We start from the raw sequence: 25,858 nt of genomic DNA, 5'->3' as shown, positions 1-25,858 counted from the left end.
TGTAAGTTTTTGTTTTATGATATTTAATTTTGTTGTATGGTCTACTTTTTTGCAGTTGAATGTTTTGCCTTATGTTGGAAACTGCCCTGAGTCCTCTTGGGGAGATAGGGTAGTATGTAAATAAATTATTATTATTATTATTATTATTATTATTATTATTATTATTATTATTATTATTATGCCATTTCATATCAGGGACACAATTGTACTATGCCCTTGTATATAATGAGACTTGAGCATCCATGGATTTTAGTATCCACAAGAGTCCTGGAAACAAACCTCAGGAGATACCAAGGCTCTATGCACTACATACATACATAGGAGTATGATTCCATGTCATTTGCCGTTACTGCATCATATACCATAGTGGCTCTAGTAGTTTTGTGAGATCTTGGAGCTGAGTTTTATTTTATTTATTTATTTACAGTATTTATATTCCACTCCACTCACCCAAAGGGGACTCAGGGCACATCACAGAAGACATATATGGCAAATATTCAACAGCAATTATAACAATTGCAACAGATAGAGGTATGGAGGAAACTGAAAGAGAGGAACAGAGCAGCCACCTCCAAATTGTTGCTCCGCCCCCTCACATGGATGGGCTGGCAGACCTCCCGGCTTCAGCAAGTTTGGCTCCTTCATGGGGTCTTTCAAACTGCCCTCCTGCGCCTTAAACTTGCTTGGCCGCAGGTGGGGCATATAGGCTTAAATTCTAAACATCTTTTCCTAAAATGCATGGAATCATAGAACCACTTTAAATCAAAATATGTTTTTAATTGTGCTTTAAGCAATATTTTAATTGAATTGAAAAGTTGAAAACTTTTAACATTTTGGCTAATACAGTTTAGCTATTTTATTTTTACTCATACAGGCAGTCCCCAAGTTGCGACCAAGATAGGTTCTGTAGGTTTGTTCTTAACTCCAGTGTAACTCCAGCCACACACACACACACACACACACACATACATTTTGAATAGGGGAGGTTTAACACCCCTGTGGAGTTTGTTTTGCTGTCTGTGCCTCTGTTCAGAAGAGTACACCTCACTTTCTTTCCTTGTGACAATTGGATTTTGAAAAAAATGGCTTGTTGTGGAAGCAGGCATTGGTGAGAAAGCTTCAGTGGAGAAACCTTTTCCCCATGATAACTCTTCCAGGAGTGAATTTCCCTTCCTAGGGTTCAATTTCTCTCACTTCTTGTTGTCTCACCCTGTTCTGAACTATGAGTCATTTGTAAGTTGGATGTATGTAACTCAGGGACTGCTTGCACTGTATGCCTCTTTCAGTTCCATTTGTGTGAAAGGCAGGATACAAATGCCCTACCCAACTCCCCCAGTGGGGCACGTTGCAGCTCGGCACTGCTGTCACCCACCACCTTGCCCCTGACTGGTATGCCACCCCATTCCCAGCTGGCTTTACAGTGAACACTTGTCCTGGAAGGTAGGAAAATGGCCAGCTAATCAGTTTAAACAGCCTTGTTTGCATGGATTCGTTGGCCAAAGGTGGATCTGAGGAAGAACCTTTTCTTTCTGGTCTATCTCTTGGGTATTTATTAATGCCTGCCTGCTCCTGAGCTCAGTTGCCTTTGAGCTCTTACCCCATCCACCCGTCCCTGTATTTCAACTCTGTTTTTTCTTGTTCTTGTGGTTTGCTTTGTCAAAATTTGGGTTGGAAAGGCCATTGAATCCATCTTCACTCATGTGCAGTTTCATCCCTCCTGTTGTATGGTAGAGGCCATACAACGTGGTTTGACCGTCTTTACTTGTTCGTGTAAAGCAGTGGTTCTCAACCTTCCTAATGCCAGAACCCCTAAATACAGTTCCTCATGTTGTGGTGACCCCCAACCATAAAATTATTTTTATTGCTCCTTCATAACTGTAATTTTGCTACTGTTATGAATCGTAATGTAAATATCTGATATGCAGGTTGTATTTTCATTCACTGGACCAAATTTGGCACAAATACCCAATACGTCCAACTTTGAATACCTGTGGCATGTGGGGGAGATTTGTTTTGTTATTTGGGAGTTGTAGTTGCTGGGATATATAGTTAACCTACAATCAAAGAGCATTCTGAACTCCACCAACAATGGAATTGAACCCAACTTGGCACACAGAACTCCCACGACCAACAGAAGATACTGGAAGGGTTTGGTGGGATTTGACTTTGAGTTTTGGAGTTGTAGTTCACCTACATCCAGAGAGCACTGTGGATTCAAACAATGATGGATCTGGACCAAACTTGTCACGAATACTTGATATGCCCAAATGTGAACACTAGCAGAGCTTTGGGGAAAATAGACCTTAACATTTGGGAGTTGTTGTTGCTGGGATTTATAGTTCACCTACAGACAAAGAGCATTTGGAATAGGTGTTGTCAGGACCCAGGCTGCAGAGCACCAATAACCATGCGCAGAGACCAGATTCTATCTAATATCTTTATTAAAGAATTATATAAAGTCAATAAAAACAAGTGAAGAATATAGTTCAGAAGCAGACCTTTCAGGAAAGGCCAAATATAGTCCAGGAAAATATTGTCCAATATAAGATATTAGAGTTCAAAGTTATAATCCATTAACCGAAACACACACTTTGCCAAGCAATAGTGTGGGGAGATGACAAGGTCTTATAGTCCATTGAAGCTTGACAACAAGGCTGGATCATAAGCTTGATTCTTGGCTGGATCAAAGACTTGAAACGTGGCAACTTGAAGCATGAAACAAGGTCCGTGGCAAAACGTGAGACAAGGCAAGACTTGAAACTAGATCCGGGAAGCAGGGAACAAGGAGTACGAAGTCCACACATGATCTCTCTCTCAAGCTGATCAATTGACTCCGCAAGGTTCCCCTTGCGGCAAAACCCCTATATAGGGTCTTGTTTTCCCGCCAACAGAACACTTTCCCTGGAGAACAAGAAGCATGTCCAGATGCATGACTCCTTAGAATTTCCCAAGGGAAGCAGCCCTAATCAGCTAGTTGTTTGGCAGCGATTCTGAGACTCCGGCGATTAGCCTCCCTGACTCCTCTATCTCTATTATAATTGTCCTTTCGGGAAAATGGGGGAGAATTCTGCCCAAGACTTGTTTGGTTAACTTCCTGAGGACAAACATCCTCCAGGTGGAGAGGCTCCGATTCAAGCTGAACTGGTGGAAATCCCATGTTTTCCTCCTCATCTGCCACAATAGCACTAGGAACGGGACTACAAGGCCCATGAGACATCACACGTGTAGAGATCTTCAGCCTTCTGTGCCAAAGGGGTTCCTAAGACCATCAGAAATATGTGTTTTCTGGCAACCCCTCTGAAATTCTCCTCACGACCCCCCCCCCAGGAGTCCCGACCCCCAGGTGTAAAGCTCTGGCCATCAGTATAGCACTCAAACTGGCTGATGCTGAATCCAGGACCCATGTGTGGCTGCCAACCTTGTGCTATCAACTATAATCAACAAACAAATTGTGGCCTTTGTGATAGGTATAATGCTCATAGCAACTTGCAACTTTCCTCCATACTGACTACATCAGAATGTAGCGATGATGGCAGCTGTAGTTCAACAACACCTATAAGGTTGCATTCTCACCCTTTCTGTAGTGAATATTTCTGTTAGGAGATCCAAAGGAGGCAAAATCATCACAAAAATATAGAAGACCTTTGCTTCTAAGGGCTCATGCAAGCCTTACCTATTTGACAGGAAGAAAAAAATGAATCAGCAGTTCAACAGCTGTCTCAGTCAATATTTGGATTTGACAACCTGGTATACCGGGGTCAATAAACCTTGCCTTGAAAAGCCACCTCTTCGTGTGACCTAAATGACAAGGGCGACTCAAGAGACTTGTTTTCCCACCAAAGGTACTGACAGGGAATCAAATCCTTCCCTCTGTAACTGAGGTCTTCTCAGGAACAGTTTGAGTGATCACCGCTGGGACAGAACTTGCAGCAAAACACAAAGATATTTTCTATGTATTATCTTGCTGATGTGATGGTATTTCACAGAGAGTTAAATCTAAGAGGATTCAGGAACTCAAGGGAACAGTGTTCTTACCAGGCTAAAGGAAATGTGACATCCGTTCTGCTGTCTGCCATTGTGAGAATAGCTTATGAAAAGCAAATAAATGGACATAGAGGCTCTTACCTGCATTAAACCCTCAGACATGAAGATGGGCTTTTAACCTTTTGCTACCCATGGCGATCCCTATCCTGATTGATTGATAGCATTCATAAATCACATTCACTCTACTTGCTGGTCTCTGTTTGATTGTTTGATGTAAACAATGAACAATAAATACTAGGCATGTGTGATCCATGAAAAAAATGGTTCAGGTTCAATACTCACTTCGAAAGTAGGGGGCGCTGGCACTTCGTTTCTAAAGTCATTTCTGAATTTTGAAGCAAAAAATTCAAAACTTTCTGAAACTTCCAATTCTTTATATGTACCTCATTAATGGCAGATGTGCATGTGCATGAAGGAAAATACTATCGTCAATGGGGAAAATTGAGGGGCTTCTCAATTTTCTCAGAACGAGTTTCTCAGATCAAGTTGCTCTTGGAAGCAACTCGATCTGAGAAAAGCTACACATGCCAAAAATTGTATTTTTCTACAAGGTAGAGTTGTCAGATTTTCCAAACATCCTATGCATTTGTTCCCCCCTCCCCTTAAAAAAATCTTGATTATCACAATAATCAAGGTTCACTTGCTAATTTGTGTACATTTCCTTCATGTGCATCCAAAATGATTCTGATTTATGATGACCCTAATATGGGATTTACTTAGCCAGATTTATATACAGGAGGTTTGGCATCCAGAGTGCTTTTATGGCTGAGTGCAGATTCAAACTCTAGTCTCCAGTCACATCAATGCACAACACTGAACCTCTCACTCTCTTTTTTGGATAGAAATACAGTAGAGTCTCGCTTATCGAACGTAAATGGGCCGGCAGAATGTTGGATAAGCGAATATGTTGGATAATAAGGAGAGATTAAGGAAAAGCCTATTAAACATCAAATTAGGTTATGATTTTACAAATTAAGCACCAAAACATCGTGTTATACAACAAATTTGAAAGAAAAAGAAGTTCAATATGCAGTAATGCTAAGTAGTAATTACTGTATTTATGAATTTAGTACCAAAATATCACGATGTATTGAAAATACTCACTACAAAAATGCGTTGGGTAATCCAGAACGTTGGATAAGCGAGTGTTGGATAAGTGAGACTCTACTGTATGTAGTAGGCTTGTGTCTGGATCTGTTTGACTCAAAGTGATTTAATCCCCAAAAACAGAACAGGGAGGAGAGAACCAAAAAGCTGGGCAAAACGAATCAAGAGAGCTGGATTTATTGGCTACTGGAGAGGATGGAGTTATGCCTAAGGCAGGGGTCTGCCACAGGGCTCCTGGAGAAGATCCTGTAGCATCTTTTCTTCCTCCCCAGCAGCGGAAAGTTTCCCTAGGCTGCTCCTCCAGAGAGGGCCCTGCTGGGAACTCGCTTTCCCAGCAGCACTTGTATAGGGCGGGCATTGAAAAGTCTCTGAGTTCCTCTTGGAGCAGGATGGGAGCTGAAGTTTCTCTCTCTGTTTCTCAGCCAATAAAAGGCCTGGTTGTGTCCATGCTCTGATTGACTGAGAATAGGCACAACCGGCAACTCTAATTCCCAGAACCCTTTCTTGCAGTTTGTCTTATTTTAAACATTGTTATGTTTAAAACTTAAAATAATTCTAAAAAATCAGTAGATTGGCGAATTGCTTTGAAACTTGGCAGGCTTGCAGTTGTGAACGGGGTCTAAAACAGAGGTAGGTTTCATGCAGGTAGGCCTTAAAATGATTGAGGATTTATCCTTTAAGGTTTCACATTGTAGCCAATGGGCCAAATCTTCACCAAATGAAAACGGCAACACTCCTCCCAATTTGAATAACTTTCCAGTAAACAGAATGAGGGGTTTGCTGAAAATGGACCCTGAAACGGCATGCCTTTTGGCCAAATTGCACAAGTCTAGTATGGAGATCAGTAGTTTCCACTTTTTGTTTCTCCAGAGGTTTCAGACTTCAGCTCCCAGAATTCCTGACTATTGATCAAGTTAGCTAGAGATTCTGAGAAATGAAGCCCCAAACTACCAAAGGACCAAAGTTTGAAAAGAACCAATCCATAGTTTCTGCCCAAAGGACATCAATAAAAGCACATCATTTTTTGCCATTTTGTCTGGGGTGGGAATATCAGTTAGCAATCACACACACATTAGGAACTTTTTATTTTCTTTCTTCTGGTTTTACAATATTATCTGTATGGTTTTATCTCAACCCACTATTAATTCCAAACCTGCAATGTGAAACTTATGCTTCCTGTCACCTATCTTTGCTCATTTTATTTTTTCCTCTTCATTTTCTGCACCCAGATTAGAAGCTTTCTCAGGCTCCTATGAGATACCATATGCTATTTGTGTGGACCAAGGCTAACCTAGTGGATGTCTTCATTACACATCCTTTAAACTTGGAAATTAGAAATGATCCGCAATGAGAATCCTTCCTACTTTATAGACCAGCTATCCATTCTCTTTGAACCTATTTAGCAGACCTTTTGCCTTTCCTCAAATGCTAGATCATTGACTACCGAAGAATCATTAAGGTGTGGTTCCACAGTTTTACAGCTGTTATTTGGTGTCACTAAAGTGAAGACAAATGTAAGAAATTCCTTGAAAACACCAGTGAGCGCTCTTTCCCTATTGTGCCTCAGATATTAAATCCAGGTATCCAAGGGCAGACTCAAATGAATACATTTTCAGAGTGACAGCTTCAACTAGTATGATCAGTGATCTATCCCTACCAAAGTAATTTTCTCTTCCTAGTGGCCTTACTCTGTAATCAGTCTGTAGCTGATGTTAACGTTAAATATTTTTCTCAAAGCAGTGTTGGAAGAGGGAATGGAGATCATAGTTCATCATAGCAGGTGTCCATGAGTGTGTCCTCATTATATTGTTGTATCAGTTTCATACCACTTGGAGATCTGGTTACAAGGAACATAATAACTTCCATATTGAAACAGCTTTGCTTGCTATCAGTTTGTTTTTATCAGTCCCTGCCAATTAGGGTTCCTGACACTAGTCCAGTCTTGCTTATACCACTCTACCTCATCCACATTTTCTGCAATAGAAGGAAGAAAAGAAGAGAATGAGAACATGGTAGCAAGAATCCTAGTGAGTCTCATAAACCAGTGGTTCTCAGTCTGGGGTCCCCAAATTTTTTTGTACTTCAAACTGACTGGGATTTCTGGGAGTTGTAGACCAAAAACATATGGGGACCCCAAGTTGAGAACCACTGTCATAAACTGAGAAAGGGTAACATCATATCTACTTTCTGCCCCTGAGCAACAGCCCTGAAGTTATATGTATGTACTGAGAACCTTAGTCAAATATAGCCTCCACTTTGTTTCCAAAACACCAGCTAATGGAAGGCTGATTGGTTATCTCAAAATGTTTAGTGTTTCGGTCCCCCCTCCCAGGCAAAGCCTATTAATTCTACTTTAGGTATTTTTAGAGTGTAATTGTTTGAACACGATGAAATGGGAAAATTACCACTGCATGCATTTTCCAGGATGTTGCTGGGGAAATATTTCCTTTGCCTCCTTAAGTACCTTTTAAGACAGATCTTTAAAAGATGACTCAAATGAATAGGCTTTCTAGGAGCATAAATCAGCCCAATATTAGTTGATGGCACAATTATATTCTGCTCAGCCTGCCTGCATCTGGGTCAGAGAGGCTGGCAAGGATCGATACTTGCTTGCCGGCTTTCTCTTCCACGTGGCTAAAAACCCATCAAAGGAGCGGCTTAATCAGCGCTTTGCTCAGAGATGGAGGTCAGGAAGCAGCAAGGAGCAGATGAGAAGGGCAAGGAGAAGAGGGAAGGGCAAGAGGGCTCGTGTGCGCATGTGTTTAACAATTTGGTTGGCCTTCCCTCCAGAAATATCAACTGTCACCAGAACACACCTTTCCTTTCTAAGACACGCCTGAAACCATGCTATGGCAAAAGATTTAGACAAGCTTCCTAACTTAATGTCCTTTATATTTGTTATACAGTAGAGTCTCACTTATCCAACATTCGCTTATCCAACGTTCTGGATTATCCAACGCATTTTTGTAGTCAATGTTTTCAATATATTGTGATTTTTTGGTGCTAAATTCATAAATACAGTAAAAACTACGTAGCATTACTGCATATTGAACTACTTTTTCTGTCAAATTTGTTGTATAACATGATGTTTTGGTGCTTAATTTGTAAAATCATAACCTAATTTGATGTTGAATAGGCTTCTCCTTAATCTCTCCTTATTATCCAACATATTCACTTATCCAACGTTCTGCTGGCCCATTTATGTTGGATAAGTGAGACTCTACTGTACTTGAATTCCCATCAGTCTTGGCCAATACAGCAATTATAATCCTGACTGAGAATGATTGAAGTTGTTGCCTAACACAACTAAAGACTGAAGGTTAGCATTTTTATCACACTGGCAATATAGAAATGAATCTATAGGTGGCATCCTGTTTAGTATTTATTGGAATAATAATAATAATAATAATAATAATAATAATAATAATAATAATAATAATAAACAACTAGATTTACAATCTCTTATGATCATTCATTACCAGATCCCCAAAACCTACCTCTTAAGCCAGGCAACACTCTAAACACAATGTTTCCTAGGCATTGCACTGGGGAAACGACAAGTGTAACATCCTCCAAATGCATTGAGAAAAGCATTTGTCTCTCCAGCTGGCTGTCTCAAAACACCCATCTGGCAGAGTGCTGAAGTTCCCCTTCCCAGCTCCCTAGTCTACAGTACACCAGAAACTCTACAGTTACGGTACTCTAGTTTAATAGGTAGACTTTAGGGGCAGGGCATTGTTTGAAGTAGGCAAAACAATGGGACTCCACAATTGTAGCTCTGTCTGATGTTAGAAGTTCTCAGTCAATATCTATAATAAGAGAGTAAATGGGTATCAATGCATTGTCGGAGGCTTTCATGGCTGGAATTACTGGGTTGCTGTGAGTCTTTTGGGATGTGGGTGAAACGTCAGGAGAGAAAGCTTCTGGAATATGGCCATACAGCCCGAAAGACTCACAGAAACCCAAATGGGTATCTGTTTGTGTCTATTACAACCAAAACAATTAAACCAAGACATCTGAGACATGACACGGTTACCAAGAGGATACATTTCTCAGGATTATTTTGTTTTTTAAATAGATTAATGAATTGTAATTCATTAAAACTCTCTGTAACCAAATGGAACCTTCACCAAGTAACAGACACCAGGCTCAACTTAAGAGAGTTCCTTAACAGTAGAGCTGGAAAGATGGTCTAGAATTGGACTATGAAACTTAACTTCTCAAATTCTGGTCTCTCCAGTGTTGCTGCTGTCCAGTTTCTTGATTCCATGTGAATGAGTGAATGAGTAAGTCAGCAAGCATGAAAGCATGCACAAAACATTATTTCTGGATTGTAACTTCCCATCAGGCATCCCTCTATCTGTCTATACACAAATTTCTCTGGGATTGTAGACCATGACTAATAGATGAAAAGAAACAACTGTGACATTGTTCTAGTTCAGTGGTTTTCAACCTGTGGGTCCCCAGGTGTTTTGGCCTACTACTCCCAGAAATTCCAGCCAGTTTACCAGCTGTTAGGATTTTTGGGAGTTGAAGGCCAAAACATCTAAGGACCCACAGGTTGAGAACCACTGTCTAGTTTAACTGTTTCTATTTGGAGATAGGCCTTGTGGGGTAAGATCAGGAGTTCCAGTAGTTCAGAAATTCTTCATGTGTATGCATCCTGAACCTGGACACATATGTGAACATATAGGCATCTTGGCCAAATATCTGCTACTCAGTTTATATAAACAGCAAATAAGTTGGGTAATATAAAAATATGAACGCCTGGATTTTGGAAACTGTCTGATTGCTGGTACCTTCAGTTAAGGATGAGGAAGAAAATTAGAAGTTATGGGAGGGATGGAGCCAGAATTTGGGAAGGTGACATGTTGTATCTTAGCCATACTAGTTGGAAGGCTCTTGGACCTGTAGCCCAAAAATATATATAATATTGCCACATTCTAATTGGAACTTGAATTAGATCTCAGGTAAAAGTTGTTTGGCTTTGTATTTGAGAATGACTGATGACCTTGGATAATGCCAACAGGATTAACGTGGGCAACTTCCCAAAGAAAGATTTTGATTATCCTAGTCCAGAATGTTATTTACTCCAATAAAGACCACAGGGAATGATAATAGTATTGACAAAAAACTCCATTAAAAGAATGAGGTTGACCACAATGTGAACAAATCATATCTCCTAAACTAAGTAAGCAAATGAGAGCTATTACCAGAACACTGTTATTTCAGCCGGAGGGGTGGCAAGACCTTAGAGCATGTTGGTGTAAGTAGCTTTGCAGTGTGAATTTAATGTTCTGGACCCTGTCCAATTTGTATTTATATGGATGAGATTCCATTAAAAACCCAGCATGGTCAGGCAGATAGGCTAAGATTACCGGATGTTTGATAACATTAAATGGCAATAACGGAATGCAGTGTGCCTATTTTTAAAGAAAAATGAGGGTGTGGGGGATATTGAGGGACATGTCAGTGTTCGCTTCTTTGGAGTATTGGATGGGGGCACACTATGAAATCCTTCATCCCAGGAAGAATAGTATCTTAGATCAACACTTTAATCTCAACAAAAGTAAATGGCAAGACTGAGATGGACAGCAAGCATAGTCCTGGTCTCTCTCCTCATGTGAGATAATCATATGAGAGGATAGCACTACTGCTCTATGCTGGCGGTGGGATTTTGGGAGTTCTCACTTATGGGAATTTCCTTTATCATCCACTCTAATGTATTTGTGAATACATCTCCTTTATTTCTTAGAAACATAGAACCATGGACATTGAGTTGAAAAGGGGCATGAGTTGAAAAGGGGTAGGACATGAAGTCCACCTCCACCCTGCACTGTAAGAACTCCAGCTAGAGCAGTAGTGTCCAATCTTTGGTTCTCCAGGTGTTTCAGACTCCAATTTCCAGAAGCTTTGGCCAGCATATCCAATAGTCAGGAATTCTGAAAGTGAACTCCAAAACACCTGAAGAATCAAAGGTTGGACCCTACTGAGCAAAAGCATTTCCAACACAGAGACTCTGCTGCCTCTTTAGGAATTGTCAAAACCGCTCTTATGATCAAGAAATTCCATGTAATCTTCAATTGAATATTGCCTTCCTGTCCCTTAAATATGCACACCCTTTTGCTTTCTTTCAAATTCAAATTTGATTACTATTTATGTGTTAATATTCCAAGTGTTCTCACTTGTATTCATGCAAGCTGAGAGCTCCATATTCTTTTGTGTGCATTTCAGCCTCCTCAGAACTTGGCTTGCAAACCTCAGATATTTATGTACATAAAAGTTGAAGATTCATTGAAATGCAAGAAGTATGGCTCCTAATGTCCTTTAAAAGTGATCAGGAAATCAGCATTCCTGAACACAGAATCCCTTTCCTGTCCAATGGGAGTGAGAAGATGACAAGACAAAGTTTATGATCCTGTTCTCTTCCAGGCATGAAAATATGTTTATTGAGGGTGTGAAAGTAGACTATCTTTCTTCATTTCTTCTGAAGAAATACTGTGGCTTCATCTCATCTTCTTACTAAGTCACAGCTATGGTTCAGGATCAAACCAGACAATATATTTCACATGGGTTTGCTTTTGGTTTGTTTGGGGGAGGGGGGTGAAGGGTTGTAGAAGTTCTCTTCAAAATGGTGAAGGATTTCATAGTGTGCCCCTGAACACTGATATACCTGAAGGTAGCAAGGAGTTCTGCACAGAATTCAGCACTCAAACAGAGAGAAGATGACAGGTGGATGCCATTCTGTCCCACCACCTAGCATCAGCTGTCTAACTATGCCTTATGGTACAATTGGCTCATTTTTGGGGAGAAAAGTCATGAATGAAAAAGTCTGTTTTGAATGTGTGACCACTTCTGCGTCTCTTTGATTAGAAACCCTTCAAGAACAAAGACCTCTATCATGGTGTTAGTCTATATATGGAGAACAATTCCCTATTTAAATTCCCATAACATTCCCAAAGGAAAGCAGGGACATCTCTTAATTCTTCCCTCAGCTGGTTTAGGGGATAAGGCAAGAAGGAAATCTGCAAGCATTTGATGAGAGTCAATAATTTGTGATCCTTAATATGTTGGCAGATTGCAATACCTGTCAACCCAAGCTACGGACCTAATAGTGAAGACTGATGAAAAGTGCAACCTAATATCTAGAGGAGCACGGGTTGTCTACCCCTATGTTGTCCAGTTAGAATCATAGCATTGGAAGAGACCACAAGGGCCATTCAGTCCAACTTCCTGCCATGATGTTTTTTACATTTCCTCAGACAGCATGTGAACAATCTGGTCATTTATGGAGCTGCAAATAGGGTTCAGAAACCCAAAGGATACATTTCTGCTACACACTGGGATTTTTGGGAAGCGTCTTATACAACTCCATTAAAGCTGAACTGTTGATTTTAAAGGACAAATTGTTTCCTTAGACTTATCTATTTTTATAACATTTAGACTTCCTTGTTTTTAACACCCTTCACATTTTGTACATACAGTAGAGTTTCGCTTATCCAACATTCTGGATTATCCAACACAGTCTGACTCCCATCCAGATCCACAGCTCTTTCTCTAGGCAGCAAGGACTGAACTTTTTACAGATTTAATTTCCAACAATGTTGTTACTGTAAGTTCATTTTATGCACTTATATATTTATTTTTAGTAGTCAATATTATTGTAGTCAATGTTTTCAATACATTGCGATGTTTTGGTGCTAAATTTGTAAATGCAGTAATTACTACATAATGTTACTGTATACTGAACTGCTTTTTCTGTTGATTTGTTGTAAAACATGATGTTTTGGTGCTTAATTTGTAAAATCACAACGTAATTTGACGTTTAATAGGCTTTTCCTTCTTCTTCTTTATTCAGTCAGTCGTTTCCAACTCTTCGTGACCTCATGGACCAGTCTGCACCAGAGCTCCCTGTAGTCCTTCGCCGCCCCCAGTTCCTTCAAGTTCATTCCAGTAACTTCAAGGATACCATCCATCCATCTTGCCCTTGGTCGGCCTGTCTTCCTTTTTTCCTTCCATTTTCCCCAGCATTATGATCTTTTCCAAACTTTCCTGTCTTCTCATGATGTGGCCAAAATATTTCAACTTTGCCTCCAATATCCTTCCCTCCAGTAAGCAGCCAGGCATTATTTCCTGGAGGATGGACTGGTTGGATCTTCTTGCGGTCCAAGGCACTTTCAGGATTTTCCTCCAGCACCAAAGTTCAAAAGCATCTATCTTCCTTCTCTCAGCCTTCCTTATGGTCCAGCTCTCGTATCCATAGGTTACTATGGGGAATACCATTGATTTGACTATGTGGACCTTCGTTGCCAGTGTGATGTCTCTGCTTTTCACTATTTTGTCAAGGTTGGCCATTGCGCTCCTCCCAAGAAGTAAACGTCTTCTGATTTCCTGGCTGCAGTTTGCATCTGCAGTGATCTTTGCACCTAGAAATATAAAGTCTGTCACTGCCTCCACGCTTTCTCCTTCTATTTGCCAGTTATCAGTCGGTCTGGTTGCCATAATCTTGGTTTTCTTGATGTTTAACTGCAGCCCGGCTTTTGCACTTTCTTCTTTCACCCTGGTGATAAGGCTCCTCAGCCCCTCCTCACTTTCAGCCATCAGAGTGGTATCATCCACATACCTTAATCCCATCTTATTATCCAACATTTTTGCTTATCCAATGTTCTGCTGGCCCACTTATGTTGGATAAGTGAGACTCTATTGTATTAAAAAGAATTGTTGGAGAGCTGCAGGTGCTACTAGCTCTCAGGGATACTGAATGATTTGTATCACTTTGAGAGGGAGCAATAACTATAATTAGAATGCATTGAAATATCCATTAGAAAAAGAGGAAAATGTTGTGCTAAGGCTACTTCAGAATATATACGGAAGCAAGAATTATTTAGACCCAGAGATGGAAAGACTTAGCGACCCTGATACAAAAAAGATGTGCATATGAAGATGAGTGAACTAGCTGAAATGGACAAACTGACAATGCTGATCAAGAAGAAATCCTTGATCAATTTTAGGAAAGACTAGGGCTTATTTATTACCTTTCTACATCAAAGATGGGGATGAACTTTTATTAGTTTTCAGAGTTAGAAAAGTGCCAATATCAGGGGACGATTGACATTTTATGGGCATAGAAAATTGAGAAGTTAAAACCACCAGGCAGAGAATGTGCGGCTCATAGATTAGGCATTGTCTTGTATGTTTAATATATGTTTAGTGGTGGGATAGTTGCAGTGAGGATGATTGCTTTAGATTGTGCTTTGTTAGCTGTGGTAGTATTTTTATATTGAGAAAAAACATCCTTATTGTTTTCTTTTTGTGGGTGGAGGGATCACTTTTTACGTTCGTGTACTTGGCTTTGTTTGTAGATTTGTTGGTTTATTTTCTGGCATAAAAAATTAATATAAAAAGAAAATATATGTCTGAAGCGAAAAAATATTATCATCTCATAAGTTGGACTGAACATTACTTTGCTTTTTTGTATGCACCATGCTTTCCAACCTTCATTTCATCCGCACAAGCAATCCTACGAGGCAGGTTATTAACATTCCTGTCATACAGATTTGGGAATTAAAGACAAGAGAGTGATTTAAACAAGGCCACCCAGTCAGTCCAGGAGGAAATGAAGATTTGAACCTTGGTCTCGGAGGTCTACCCGTGATGCTTGATCCATCAATTTTATTCTAATGACCTTTGGAGTGTTGGTTTTTGAGGGGGAAATGCAGCTAATGAAGGGTCTGTCCTTTCCGTCATTCCTTCAAGAAGCAAAGTCCAACAAACAATATCTGCAATGCCTCTGCTCTATAATTAATTGAGCATTGGACAGTCTTGAGGTTTATCCTGAGCAGGAGGGATGGTTTTGCATTTTCCCCATCATATTTTCCCCAGCTTTATTTTGCAAACTCGATTACTGATGCCTCTAAAACTGTTCTTTATAAATTTATTGCAATGCTATTCACATTTCCTTCTGATGCAAAAGGCGAATACAGATGAGGCATTTTTGTTTGGAAAGCAGCATCACAAGGCATCCATTTGGTTTTCTTAGGCTGACCTTGCCTAACAGCAGAGCAGTGAAATACTCTTTTCTTAATTTGCTGGCTACAGAGCATCAGATATTTTGTGATATTCCTAAATAAACCATGGTGGAACTAGAAAACAACCAGCCAAGACCAAACAGCACTTGGAGACACAGGCACCAGCCTAGAAGGTCAAAAGTCATAGGACGCGAAAACAGAATCTTCTCCTTTATCACCACGTTTTAATCTAGTGAGAAATTCTATTAGAAAGGAGATGTAGAATGAGATTGTCACATTCAGTCAAGAGGTTTGGACAAAGAAATTTTTGTTGTCTGCGACAGAATAGCGAATCTTCCCATTCCCACCATGAGTCAAAGTGCATATTATCCAATTCCAGCAAAGTTTTGGCCCATGAGGCAGAACATTCCACACATACCTCTTCCTTTCCCTGATATGACAAATAATATTGTGTGACTTCAAGTCATTTCTAAATTATGGTGACCCTAAGGTGAACATGTCATGACATTTTCTTGACAAGATTTATCCAGGTGAGTCTACTTTTGCCTTTCTTTGAGGTTGAGGGAATATGATTGCTCAAGGTCACCCAGTGGGTTTCCATGGCCAAACCAGGATTAAAATACTTTTGTGTGTGTGTGTCAGGAGTGACTTGAGAAACTGCAAGTTGCTTCTGGTGTGAGAGAACTGGCCATCTGCAAGGACGTTGCCCAAGGAATGCCCGGATGTTTTGATGTTTTACCATCCTGTGGAAGGCTTCTCTCATGTCCCCGCATGGAACTGGAGCTGATAGAGGGAGCTCACTCCGCTCCCTAGATTCGAACTGCCAACCTTTTGGTCAGCAGTCCTGCTGGCACAAGGGTTTAACCCATTGTGCCACTGAGGGTTCCGCATACTAATCTCTAGAGTTGGAGTCCAATTCTCAAACCACCTTACCACACTGGCTCTTAGCAAATACATTTATAGTAAATAACTATCAATCTGGTTCCTTTTTATTACCCCAATCAACTATCAGAAACAGACTCTTCACTCTGCTCAGTTCTTGGAGGCTGGTGGAACACTGAAGTTTAAAAGCATTCTCCAAGGTACTAAACTTGATTTTGCTAAGTTTTATCCCTGCCTAATGATAGGGCTAGAATCAAATATGCTTAAGTCACCAGAGCTCATCTGACTTTGAGAGATAAGGAGTGTCAGCCCTGATTAGGACTTGAATGGGAGGCCACCAAAAGAATATCAGGTATTATAGTGTATAAGGCAATGGGAAGCCAACTCTGGATGTTCTTCAACAAGCAACTTGAAAATATATACCATGACAGATAGTTTTGATTACAGCAAAGAGACATGGAAAGATCTCAGGACCTTGTCACAGGCAAAAGTCACATGGAAACCAAGTAAACAGATGGCAGTGCAATAACTGAAATAGGTAGGATGGAAGCACAGAAAACTAGAAAGTGTTCTAGTGAAGAGAAATATAACAGCAATTTTGCTCAGCAATCGGTTGTACCTAACTGGGAATATGATGCAGCTCTGGTATCATATTCTTGATCAACAACATGGGAATGGCTTGAAATGAGAACTAAATAAAATTCTCACCCATCTTAAAGCAAGAGCTCTAATGGTGACACAAGACTATCAATTTTTGGGCAACTGCACAACAAAAAGGATGTTGAATGTGGAGCCTTTTAACTGTTGTTGGATTTCAACTTCCATCATCCCTCCCTTTGTTTGCTTAGGACTGGTGAGAATTGAAGTCCAACCGCATCTCAAGGAACGTATGCAGCCAACTCATGCTAAGACAGGAATTATTTGATGGGTTGCTGTGAGTCTTTCGGGCTGTATGGCCATGTTCCAGAAGCTTTCTCCCCTGACGTTTCGCCCACATCTGTGGCAGGCATCCTCAGAGATGTGAGGTATGAGGTACACTTGGCCAAAGGCATCAATTATTTGATACCTTAGGCCAAGTGTGGGAATCATGCAAGACTTCAGATGTTATTGGACAGCAGCACCCAGTTTTTTTTTAAATTATTTGGTTTGCTGGCTAGCAATGGTGGAAACTGCAATCCAACCACATCTCAACAGTTACGTGATTCCCATCCCCAACCAATGCCATACATTTCACTGACTGCCAAGCTTTCACCAACACTTGATTGGATTTTCAAGCTTAACATTATAGCCAGAAGAAAGGTTAGCAGAACTAGATGTGAGAAAAGTGGGACTACTAACAAAATGGCACCCCTCCCACACACATTGACTTTTTCCTCCTATTTATAATGTCAAAGTATGGAATTGTAGGGTGTGACATGATCATATTTTCTCATCCTTCATTCAGATACTCATTCTATATGTCTGTGTATTTAGAATCTGATGCCATAATTTTCCATAATTACGTGTTATATGCAGAGATGAACAGCCCTATTATACTGAGAGTGGATTTCTATTGTTATGATGGAATATAAAAACCACCTATGGCATGTATTTCTAACATTCTAGTTTTCTTTGACAGTTGCCTTCTCATTGTCATATTTTAATTATCACTTTCTTTTCATTCTCCTCGAAATTTAATCTCCGTCTGAGTGGACTTTGCATGGTGACCACAATAATAAAAAACCATTCTTCTTGGAGTTGTATGCGTGGACGCATGATCTTTAAAAACTCTGTGCGCGCGCATGTGTTCAGGTTTTGCACCTTTCCAATAATACAATTTGAATCTTGATTCCCCTAAAAATTATTTCCCTTTCGTCACTCCATTTTATACTCTTTTTCATTGAGTGAATTGTACATACCACAAGGCTCCAGGGCCCCTCTGCATTAGGCTGCCTTTTTTGAAATTTAGCATTCCAATTACCCACATAAGCAATTTCTTCTTGCTACATGACTATGTTCCTCTGTTGCCTCACCAGGTTCTATGCTTTGCTCCAATTGTGGATGCCAATATTCAGCCTGCAAAGCAATGAAAGGTCTGGCTAGATTAAGGATTTTGGCTGGCATTCATGCCCTAGCCAAGATGTCTGGCTTCATGTAGAACACAACTTGATAGCAACACATGCGTAGGAGGTTGTATCCTAAACGTTCGCCCAGCATGACAAGGCCATTAACGTCCTCCCTGAGATAATGCGAATGTTGCACATTTGAACACAAAAACCCCAGGAAGTACAGAAACCAAAATAGTTCTGGGAGCCTTCATTTGGCTCACACTGTATGCACGCACACTGTGTTCAAGTATTTCACACTTCTCCATCCTCTGTAAAAGCCCAACAGAATAATCTGTGCACATTATTTATCTGTCTCTGGCAGCTATTTAAGGCTCAGTAAGCAAATGCAGAAGGATAATGGGCTTAGTGTGAATGCCAGAGGCATATTCCATTGCAAGTAGGGGGCAAAATAGCTTTATGTTTTCTTTGGGATGGCGTAAACAAGAGAGAAAGGAAGGCGGGGTGTGGTTAAGACTGAAAGTCTTATAGGCACACATATACTTGATATAGCATGCTTCAACCTATAAACAATAACTGGCTATTTTTGCTGCTGTTACTACAACTCCTCTATCACCATTGATATATACAACATTTTAAGGTTTCCTTATAATGGAAAAATTTCCACAAAGAAGCGACAGGAAATATAGGGGGAAATTGGAATAATTTTACTAAGATTGTTTAAAAATAGTATACAGGCAGTCCCAAAGTTATGAACAAGATGGGTTCTGTAGATTTATTCTTAAGTTGAATTTGTTTGTAAGTCAGAACAGGTACATTTTAAAGTGTAACCTCAGTATATACAAAAGCTTTGTTGTTTGGTTTGGTTTGGTGATGTGGCCTGAGGGCTAATAAATAAAACCCGGTGGCACAGCGGGTTAAACCGCTGAGCTGCTGAACTTGCTGACCGAAAGGTTGGTGGTTTGAATCTGGGGAGCAGGGTGAGATCCCGTTTTTAGCCTCAGCTTCTGCCAACCTAGCAGTTCAAAAACATGCAAATGTGAGTAGATCAATAGGTACAGCTTTGGCGGGAAGGTAACGGCACTCCGTGCAGTCATGCCAGCCATATGACCTCAGAGGCATCTACAGACAACGCTGGCTCTTCAGTTTAGAAATGGAGATGAGCACCAACCCCCAGAGTCGGACATGACTAGACTTAATGTCAAGGGGAAACCTTTACCTCCCCCCCCCCCCACTCTGCTTTGGATAGCATAGGGAAGGGTTAACACCCCTGTGGTGTTTGTTTTGCTGTTTGTGCCCATTCAGAAGATTTCGCCTCACTTTATGTCCCTGTGATAACTGGATTTTGAAAAAAAATTGATTTGTTGTGGAAACAAGAATTGGTGAAAAAGCTTCAATGGAGACACCTTTTCCCTATGATAACTCTTTCAGAAGTGAATTTCCCTTCCGAGGGGTAGATTTCTCTCACTTACTGTCCTGTCATCCCCATTCTTAACTATGAGTCATTTGTAAGTTGGATGTAACTCGAAGACTACCTGTAAAAAGTTCCTACCTTATGCCTTCAGCATTTTCATCACAGACAAAATTGCTTTCTCTATAATTTCATCTATACCACGTTTGTGTGGACAACTTTTAGCCCTCTAGATGTTGTTGAATTGCAACTTATTTCTCTCCACTGACTATGTAAGCTAATGCTAATGTGATATGTAGTCCAGCGACAGAGCCGGCCCCAGGTATTTTTCAAGTGTAGGCGAACAGAATTTTGGCGCCCCCCCCACCAAACCAATCACTGAAAAATAAAAGCGTTGGATAAGCGAAAATGTTTGATAATAAGGAGGGATTAAGGAAAAGCCTATTAAACATCAAATTACATTAAGATTTTTACAAATTAAGCACTAAAACATCATGTTTTACAACAAATCAACAGATAAAGCAGTTCAATACCTTGCGGAGGCAGGCCGCTGGAGACAGGAGTTGCCTTGATGGCACCCCCAACAATATGGTGCCACAGGCAACTGCCTAGTTGGCCTGGTGGTTGAACCGCCTCTGTCCAGCAACATCTAAAGGACCATCTATTAAACCTTGATTGGTATAAGTTAAGAAACTATGGAAACCTTCTCATGGGTACACAACTTACTCTATAGTTTCCAATACTGTTTTGTCAGGGAGATTTGTAGGTTTTGTGTAGGAGGTTAGGGATTTCTAACAGACTTTTCAACTTAAACAACAAGTTGCTTTCTATACCTCTGTTTAGACCTACATAGGAATCTTGCCACTACAGAAAGCAGAAACTATTTGGCTATTCCCACACTTCAACTTTACATGGACTACCACCAACTACCTAATTCAGAGAATAGCATTTCTCCCCATGCTCACCATCACACGACTTGTTGCATCTTACCCCCTTTTCCAAAGACAGTGAAAACAACTCTGCCAATCCGCCACACACAATGGATTTTTTACCTGAAAATTCTCACTGCATTTTGAAAGTGAAATCATTTATTCAGCCTTTAAAACATTATGGGAGTATAATTAATCACCCTTGGATATCCTCCTACAGAATAGGGAAATTCAGCCTCTTTATAGATGTAGCTCTGCAAAGATATGCTAGTTACTCCCTGCCATTTCCCTCTCTTAATTCTGTTATCTCTGCAGCCAAACACAGCTCCGTGAGAAGGCCCTGGAGGAACAGTAATCCTGTAAGCCTGTGGTAGTAAAGTACTGCTTTCCATATCAGAGCCCTGGCATCCTTTGTCCTCCCTCTCCTCACAACACCCTCTCCAAGAATAACTTTACCCCACACACATGCACACACATACACTTTGAGCAGAAATTCGCTAGTCTTGCAAAGCAGGTAGCAGTAATATAGGGTTGGACATTTGCAGATCAAACATTTAAAACTCCAAAGCATTGGGCCCGGTATTCATTTTCCAAGAAATCCTTTTGAAGCATGAGCAAGACACCTGTTTTGACTCACATACAGCCTCTTGTGTACTCAGTGCCTTCCTTCCTTTCACATTTCAAACTTTCAACAATGACTTTGTGCTGAGGTTGTCAGTCTTTGTAGAAAGTAGCTTTTTAAAAGACAGAACCAAACGTCAGATAGACCTCAGAGATGGATTCCCAAGGTAGCTTTGGAGATGAACTATAAAGATAGATCACTTTGCATAGATTCAGATACACACACACACACACACACACACACACTTGACAGGCATACAGTCTTTTGCATTCATAACAGATGGACTACATCTAGTTTATTTTAAAGGCAGGCTTGAAGAAACATGCCCTCCAGATGTTTTAGACTTCAACTTCCAGCTGCCCCAGTCAACATGGCCAGAGGGAAAGGGCTATGTGAGCTGTAGGTCAATGTCTCTGAAGAGCCAAAGGTTCCCTATCTGATTCAGCACCAGACAATGAACCAATCATAGGCTATCTTGTGTGCATGTTTTTAAGACTGCAAACTACAGCTTCTGGGAACATAACTGAATATGAGGAAGACCATTCATGTGTTGCCAGAGAGGGATCAATGAGTGAGAAAAAGAGATTTTACAAATGATAATGTAGATGTGGAATGAACGTCAAATTACGTTATGGTTTTACAAATTAAGCACCAAAACATCATGTTTGAAATCCAAAGCACTTGGAAGACCAGAGTTGGGAACACACTGATATACTCTAGATTAACCGTCTCTAGAATCCCATATTAAGTATAGAGGAATGGCAACACTGGAAAACCAAAGTTTGCTAAACACTGATATTGGACAACTGTCTCCAGAATCTCATCTGGAGCTGGGTGGCTTTGTGTTGGGAGGGCTTGGCTTGTGCCTTCCAGCCTAGCAGAATGGGGCTGAACTGGATAGCCTCTTAAGAGAGGGGTCTCTTTCTTTTCTAGGATTCTATGCCTCTAATTATCCTTGCTTGGGTTAGAAGAGAAGGAGGAGAAGAAGGCCAGAAGTGCAAGTTGCTGCAAGGCTGTCAGAGGTAAAAGAGGGAGGAGGAGGAGGAAGAAGAAGAGAGAGTGTGTGGAAGAAAAAGGAAGGGAGAGAGAGAGAGAGATTGAGAGAGAGAGAGAGAGAGAGAGAGAGAGAGAGAGAGAGGATCTGGAGCAAAGTGTGTGTGTGTGTGTGCAGAAAGAAAGGGGAGTTCTCCACCCACCCAGCCAGGTAAGGAGACAACAAAAGTCAGGCAGCCCCCCCCCCCCCCACTCGCCAGCTCCGGCTCCCTTTCCCAAGCCCGGGTCTGCTGCCTTGGTGTCTCCCCCCACCCATTCCTTCCTTCCAATCATGATCTCTCCCCCCCCCCCCCTTGATTTGGAAACAAGGCTGGGTTGGAGAGACATTTCCAAAGCAGGAGAGCGAGGCTCTGCATGCACCAACTGCAGAGAGAGAGAGGAGAGCCATTGCGTTTCCTTTTCCCCCTCCTCCCTCCCTTGGCATACAAATGCCCCCCCAGCAGGACGATTCACCCCCTCCCTTCACTTCCCTTTGGAGATGCGCTTTCCTCCTCCCCCAGTTTTTTTTACAGAGGAAAGAGAGCCACCCGCTCTCACCTTGTATTGAATGAAGGAGCACCTATCAAAGGGTGCAATGTTTCCAATCGGCCACATGATGGCATCTGTTAATGCGGAATATCGGATAAGCGAAGGTTGGATAAGTGAGACTCTACTGTAGCATTAGAGTATGACTCTGGAGATCAGAGATTACATCTTCATTTAGCCATGGAAACTCACTTGGGTGGCCTTGGGTATGTCACACTCTCAGCTTCCGATGCACATAAAGGTAAAGCATTTCTGAAAAAATGTTGCCATTAAAAAATCATAGGTTTATTTTAGGGCAGTGCCAAATTTAGGGCAAATGAGGCCCAGTGCTGGCCAAGTTATGAAGCCACTTCCTTGGGCCCTGAAGAAAGTTGGCCTGGTAGATCTACATTGCCTGATTTGTGACACACTTCCATAGACTACCAACTTTATGGTTGGAATCACTCCAAAACAGTACATTTTCAAATTGAAAATTGCACCACATAAGCAAAATCCATCATAATTTTTTGCACTGCCTTAGGGTCACCATGTCACAAATTGAAGGGAGATGTTGACAAGTTGGAATGTGTCCAGAGGAGGGTGACTAAAATGATCAAGGATCTGGAGAACCAAGCGGCTTAAAGAGCTGGGTATGTTTAGCCTGCAGCAGAGAAGATTGAGAGGAGACATGATGGCCATGTATGTAGAAGTCATAGAGAGGAGGGAGCAAGCTTGTTTTCTGCTGCCCTGGAGACTAGGAGGTGAAACAATGGCTTCAAACTACAGAAAAGGAGATTCCACCTGAACATAAGGAAGAACTTCCTAACAGTGAGAGCTGTTCAGCAGTGGAACTCTCTGCGTTCCACGCAGTGTGGTGGAAGCTCTTTCTTTGGAGGCTTTTAAAAAGAGGCTGGACAGCCATTTGTCAGGGGTGCTTTGACTGCATTTTTTCTGCTTCTCAACAGGGGGTTGGACTGGATGGCCCATGAGGTCTCTTCCAACTCTATGATTCTATGAAATGTCTTGAAGGCACAAAACTAGTGCTTCAGAAACCCACCTCTCCACTTTCTCAATGCAAATACCAATGGGAAAAGAATCACTATAATTCAAATAGAAATGTAACACATTTTTCCATTGTCATGAGATTGTAAAATGGAATTACAACCCCCTTAATGGTTATGTATCATATTTATGATTGTAAACAACTAAATATGATCTCTGCCAGACCTCCTTGCAAGCCAGCAGCCCCCTTGGTCCTCTGGTCCAAGGCATTTATGAGAAACTGGAGACTGGTGTGCTGGGAAAAGAAATCCACAGAACTCTCTTGGTTGCAAAATACCTTGGGAAAAAACTATTGTACCAGTACCTGAAAGGGTATGTGTGTCCCCAGCTGCCTCTTTTGAATGTGACTTGTTACTGGGATAGTACTGTTGCTATCATTTTCCAGTATCCAAATTGCCAGAACCTCAGGAATGCTTTGATCACAGCACTCTTGGGCTGCAATTGAAGGTTTTGAAAGGCTATTGTCAGACATAGCTGTGCTGATGTTGTGGGTGCAAAATCTAAGCAAAATCTTTAGATGTGTGTTCCAGATACTTTGTCAGAAAACAACAAAATATAGACAATTCCTTATCCAAATGATCATGGACACTTATAGGCTATTTGTTTAAATAGTTAATTTCAACCAATTCTTTAGATAAATTTGCATCACCAGTAGAAATAATAATTGAGAATCTCCCATAGTATAAACATATGCTTCTCAAGTGTCAGGAAACTCTCATCTGGAGAATCCTAGACTGATGAAAATCTTTGGGATTTATTTTGTGTAAAACATTTTTTTTTGCAAATACAAATATTTTACAACCCCTGTACCTATGGCTCTGGTACCTATGATTTTATCTCTTTTCATCTGACAAATATGTCATATCTAAAAAAATGTATAGGTCCTCCAGGATGACCCTATGGTAACTTCCATCAGAAGTAATTCATTGTTTTTGCTACTATTTGTATTGTTTTTACCACTTTTCACCACTTTGAGTTTCTTTAATATGAAAAAGGAGTATGTTAGAAATAATATGATAATGATAATACGGAATCTCCGGATTCCAGGGATATACTGTAGTTTTTCCGCACAAAACTATTCTCTGCACACAAAATCTGTTTTTCTGTGTAAAAATACCAGAACATGTTGCCAACTTCTATCGCTTTCCAAAAACTTGGTAGTTTTTGAAGACTTTCTCACTGAAGGAACAGAATTGCTAACATTGCCAATTGCTTATTGCTTTCTATGAGAATGAAATTCGCAAAAAAATTGCATCCGTTGTGAGGGAGGAGTTATAGGCTGGTGCCATAGGAAAAGAAAAAAATGCATCATGTATTCAAGTCCTCTCTAAAGCCTTTATTCTCAAGTAGTTGTTGCTTCAAATTAATGGAAATTTTACGGTGTTCAAGTCTGTGATTTTAATGTCTTACATAAATAAAGCCCTGCCTCGAAACTCATCTTCCTATTTCTCAGGTAGGTTTGGGATTGCAAACGCTGTCTGTGTTCTCTCGTGACTTGCAATTATCATTCCAGATGAAGCTGAATTTCTGAAGAGCAGCAATCAAATTCTGAAGATGAGATGATTAAAATGACAGGGAAAGGCTAAATGAAGTGGAGAGCAGAAATCCTGACAATGAAGTAAAATGTCTCTAAACATAAATGACACCATTAGTCATTATTACGTTTATTTCTCTTTCCTTGTTACTCTTTCAGGTCTTTTAAGCACACCTTGGCTTAAATATTTTACAGACTGGAACATCTTGAGGCTCTTGTTCTCCTGTGTGGTTTTGATCACAAGGGTTTGGAAACTTTTTGCCTCTTTCCATTCTGAATTGCATCTTCTTTATGAATGATTGATGTTTTTCAGTATATTCCTTTTCTCCTCCTTTATTCTATACTCCTAAGGGTGCATCTACAGTTTGATGCCACTTTAATTGCCACGGCTCAATATTATGGAATCTGAGGCACCATCATGCTTTGGTAGCAAAGACTAATGGTCTGGTAAAACTACTACTCCCATGATATCATAGCATTGAGCCATGGCAGTTAAAGTGGGATCAAACTGTACTAATTCTACAGTGTAGATGCGCACTAACCACCTCATAAAATGGGCAAAATTGCCTGTCCTATGCTGATTTCACCCCTCTTCAGGTATGCAGCCCACCAGCTCCCATTGCATGACAGTAATTTT

General features: G+C 40.7%; 1 long non-coding RNA gene across 1 annotated transcript in view; it reads left to right on the top strand.

The window, feature by feature from the left end:
• The window catches only part of LOC134296565 (uncharacterized), a 64,503-nt gene extending 38,904 nt beyond the window's left edge, over nt 1-25,599 (top strand). Inside the window, exons 3-4 of the long non-coding RNA XR_010003359.1 lie at nt 22,002-22,090; nt 25,201-25,599. This is a non-coding gene — a long non-coding RNA (uncharacterized LOC134296565). The remainder of the gene's footprint in view (nt 1-22,001; nt 22,091-25,200) is intronic.
• Nucleotides 25,600-25,858: the final 259 nt, after the last annotated feature.

The sequence above is a fragment of the Anolis carolinensis genome, chromosome 2 (assembly GCF_035594765.1).
Source record: "Anolis carolinensis isolate JA03-04 chromosome 2, rAnoCar3.1.pri, whole genome shotgun sequence".
Classification (NCBI taxonomy): domain Eukaryota; kingdom Metazoa; phylum Chordata; class Lepidosauria; order Squamata; family Dactyloidae; genus Anolis; species Anolis carolinensis.
The sequence above is the reverse complement of the archived record's forward strand: the minus strand, read 5'-3'. Positions and strand labels throughout refer to the sequence as shown.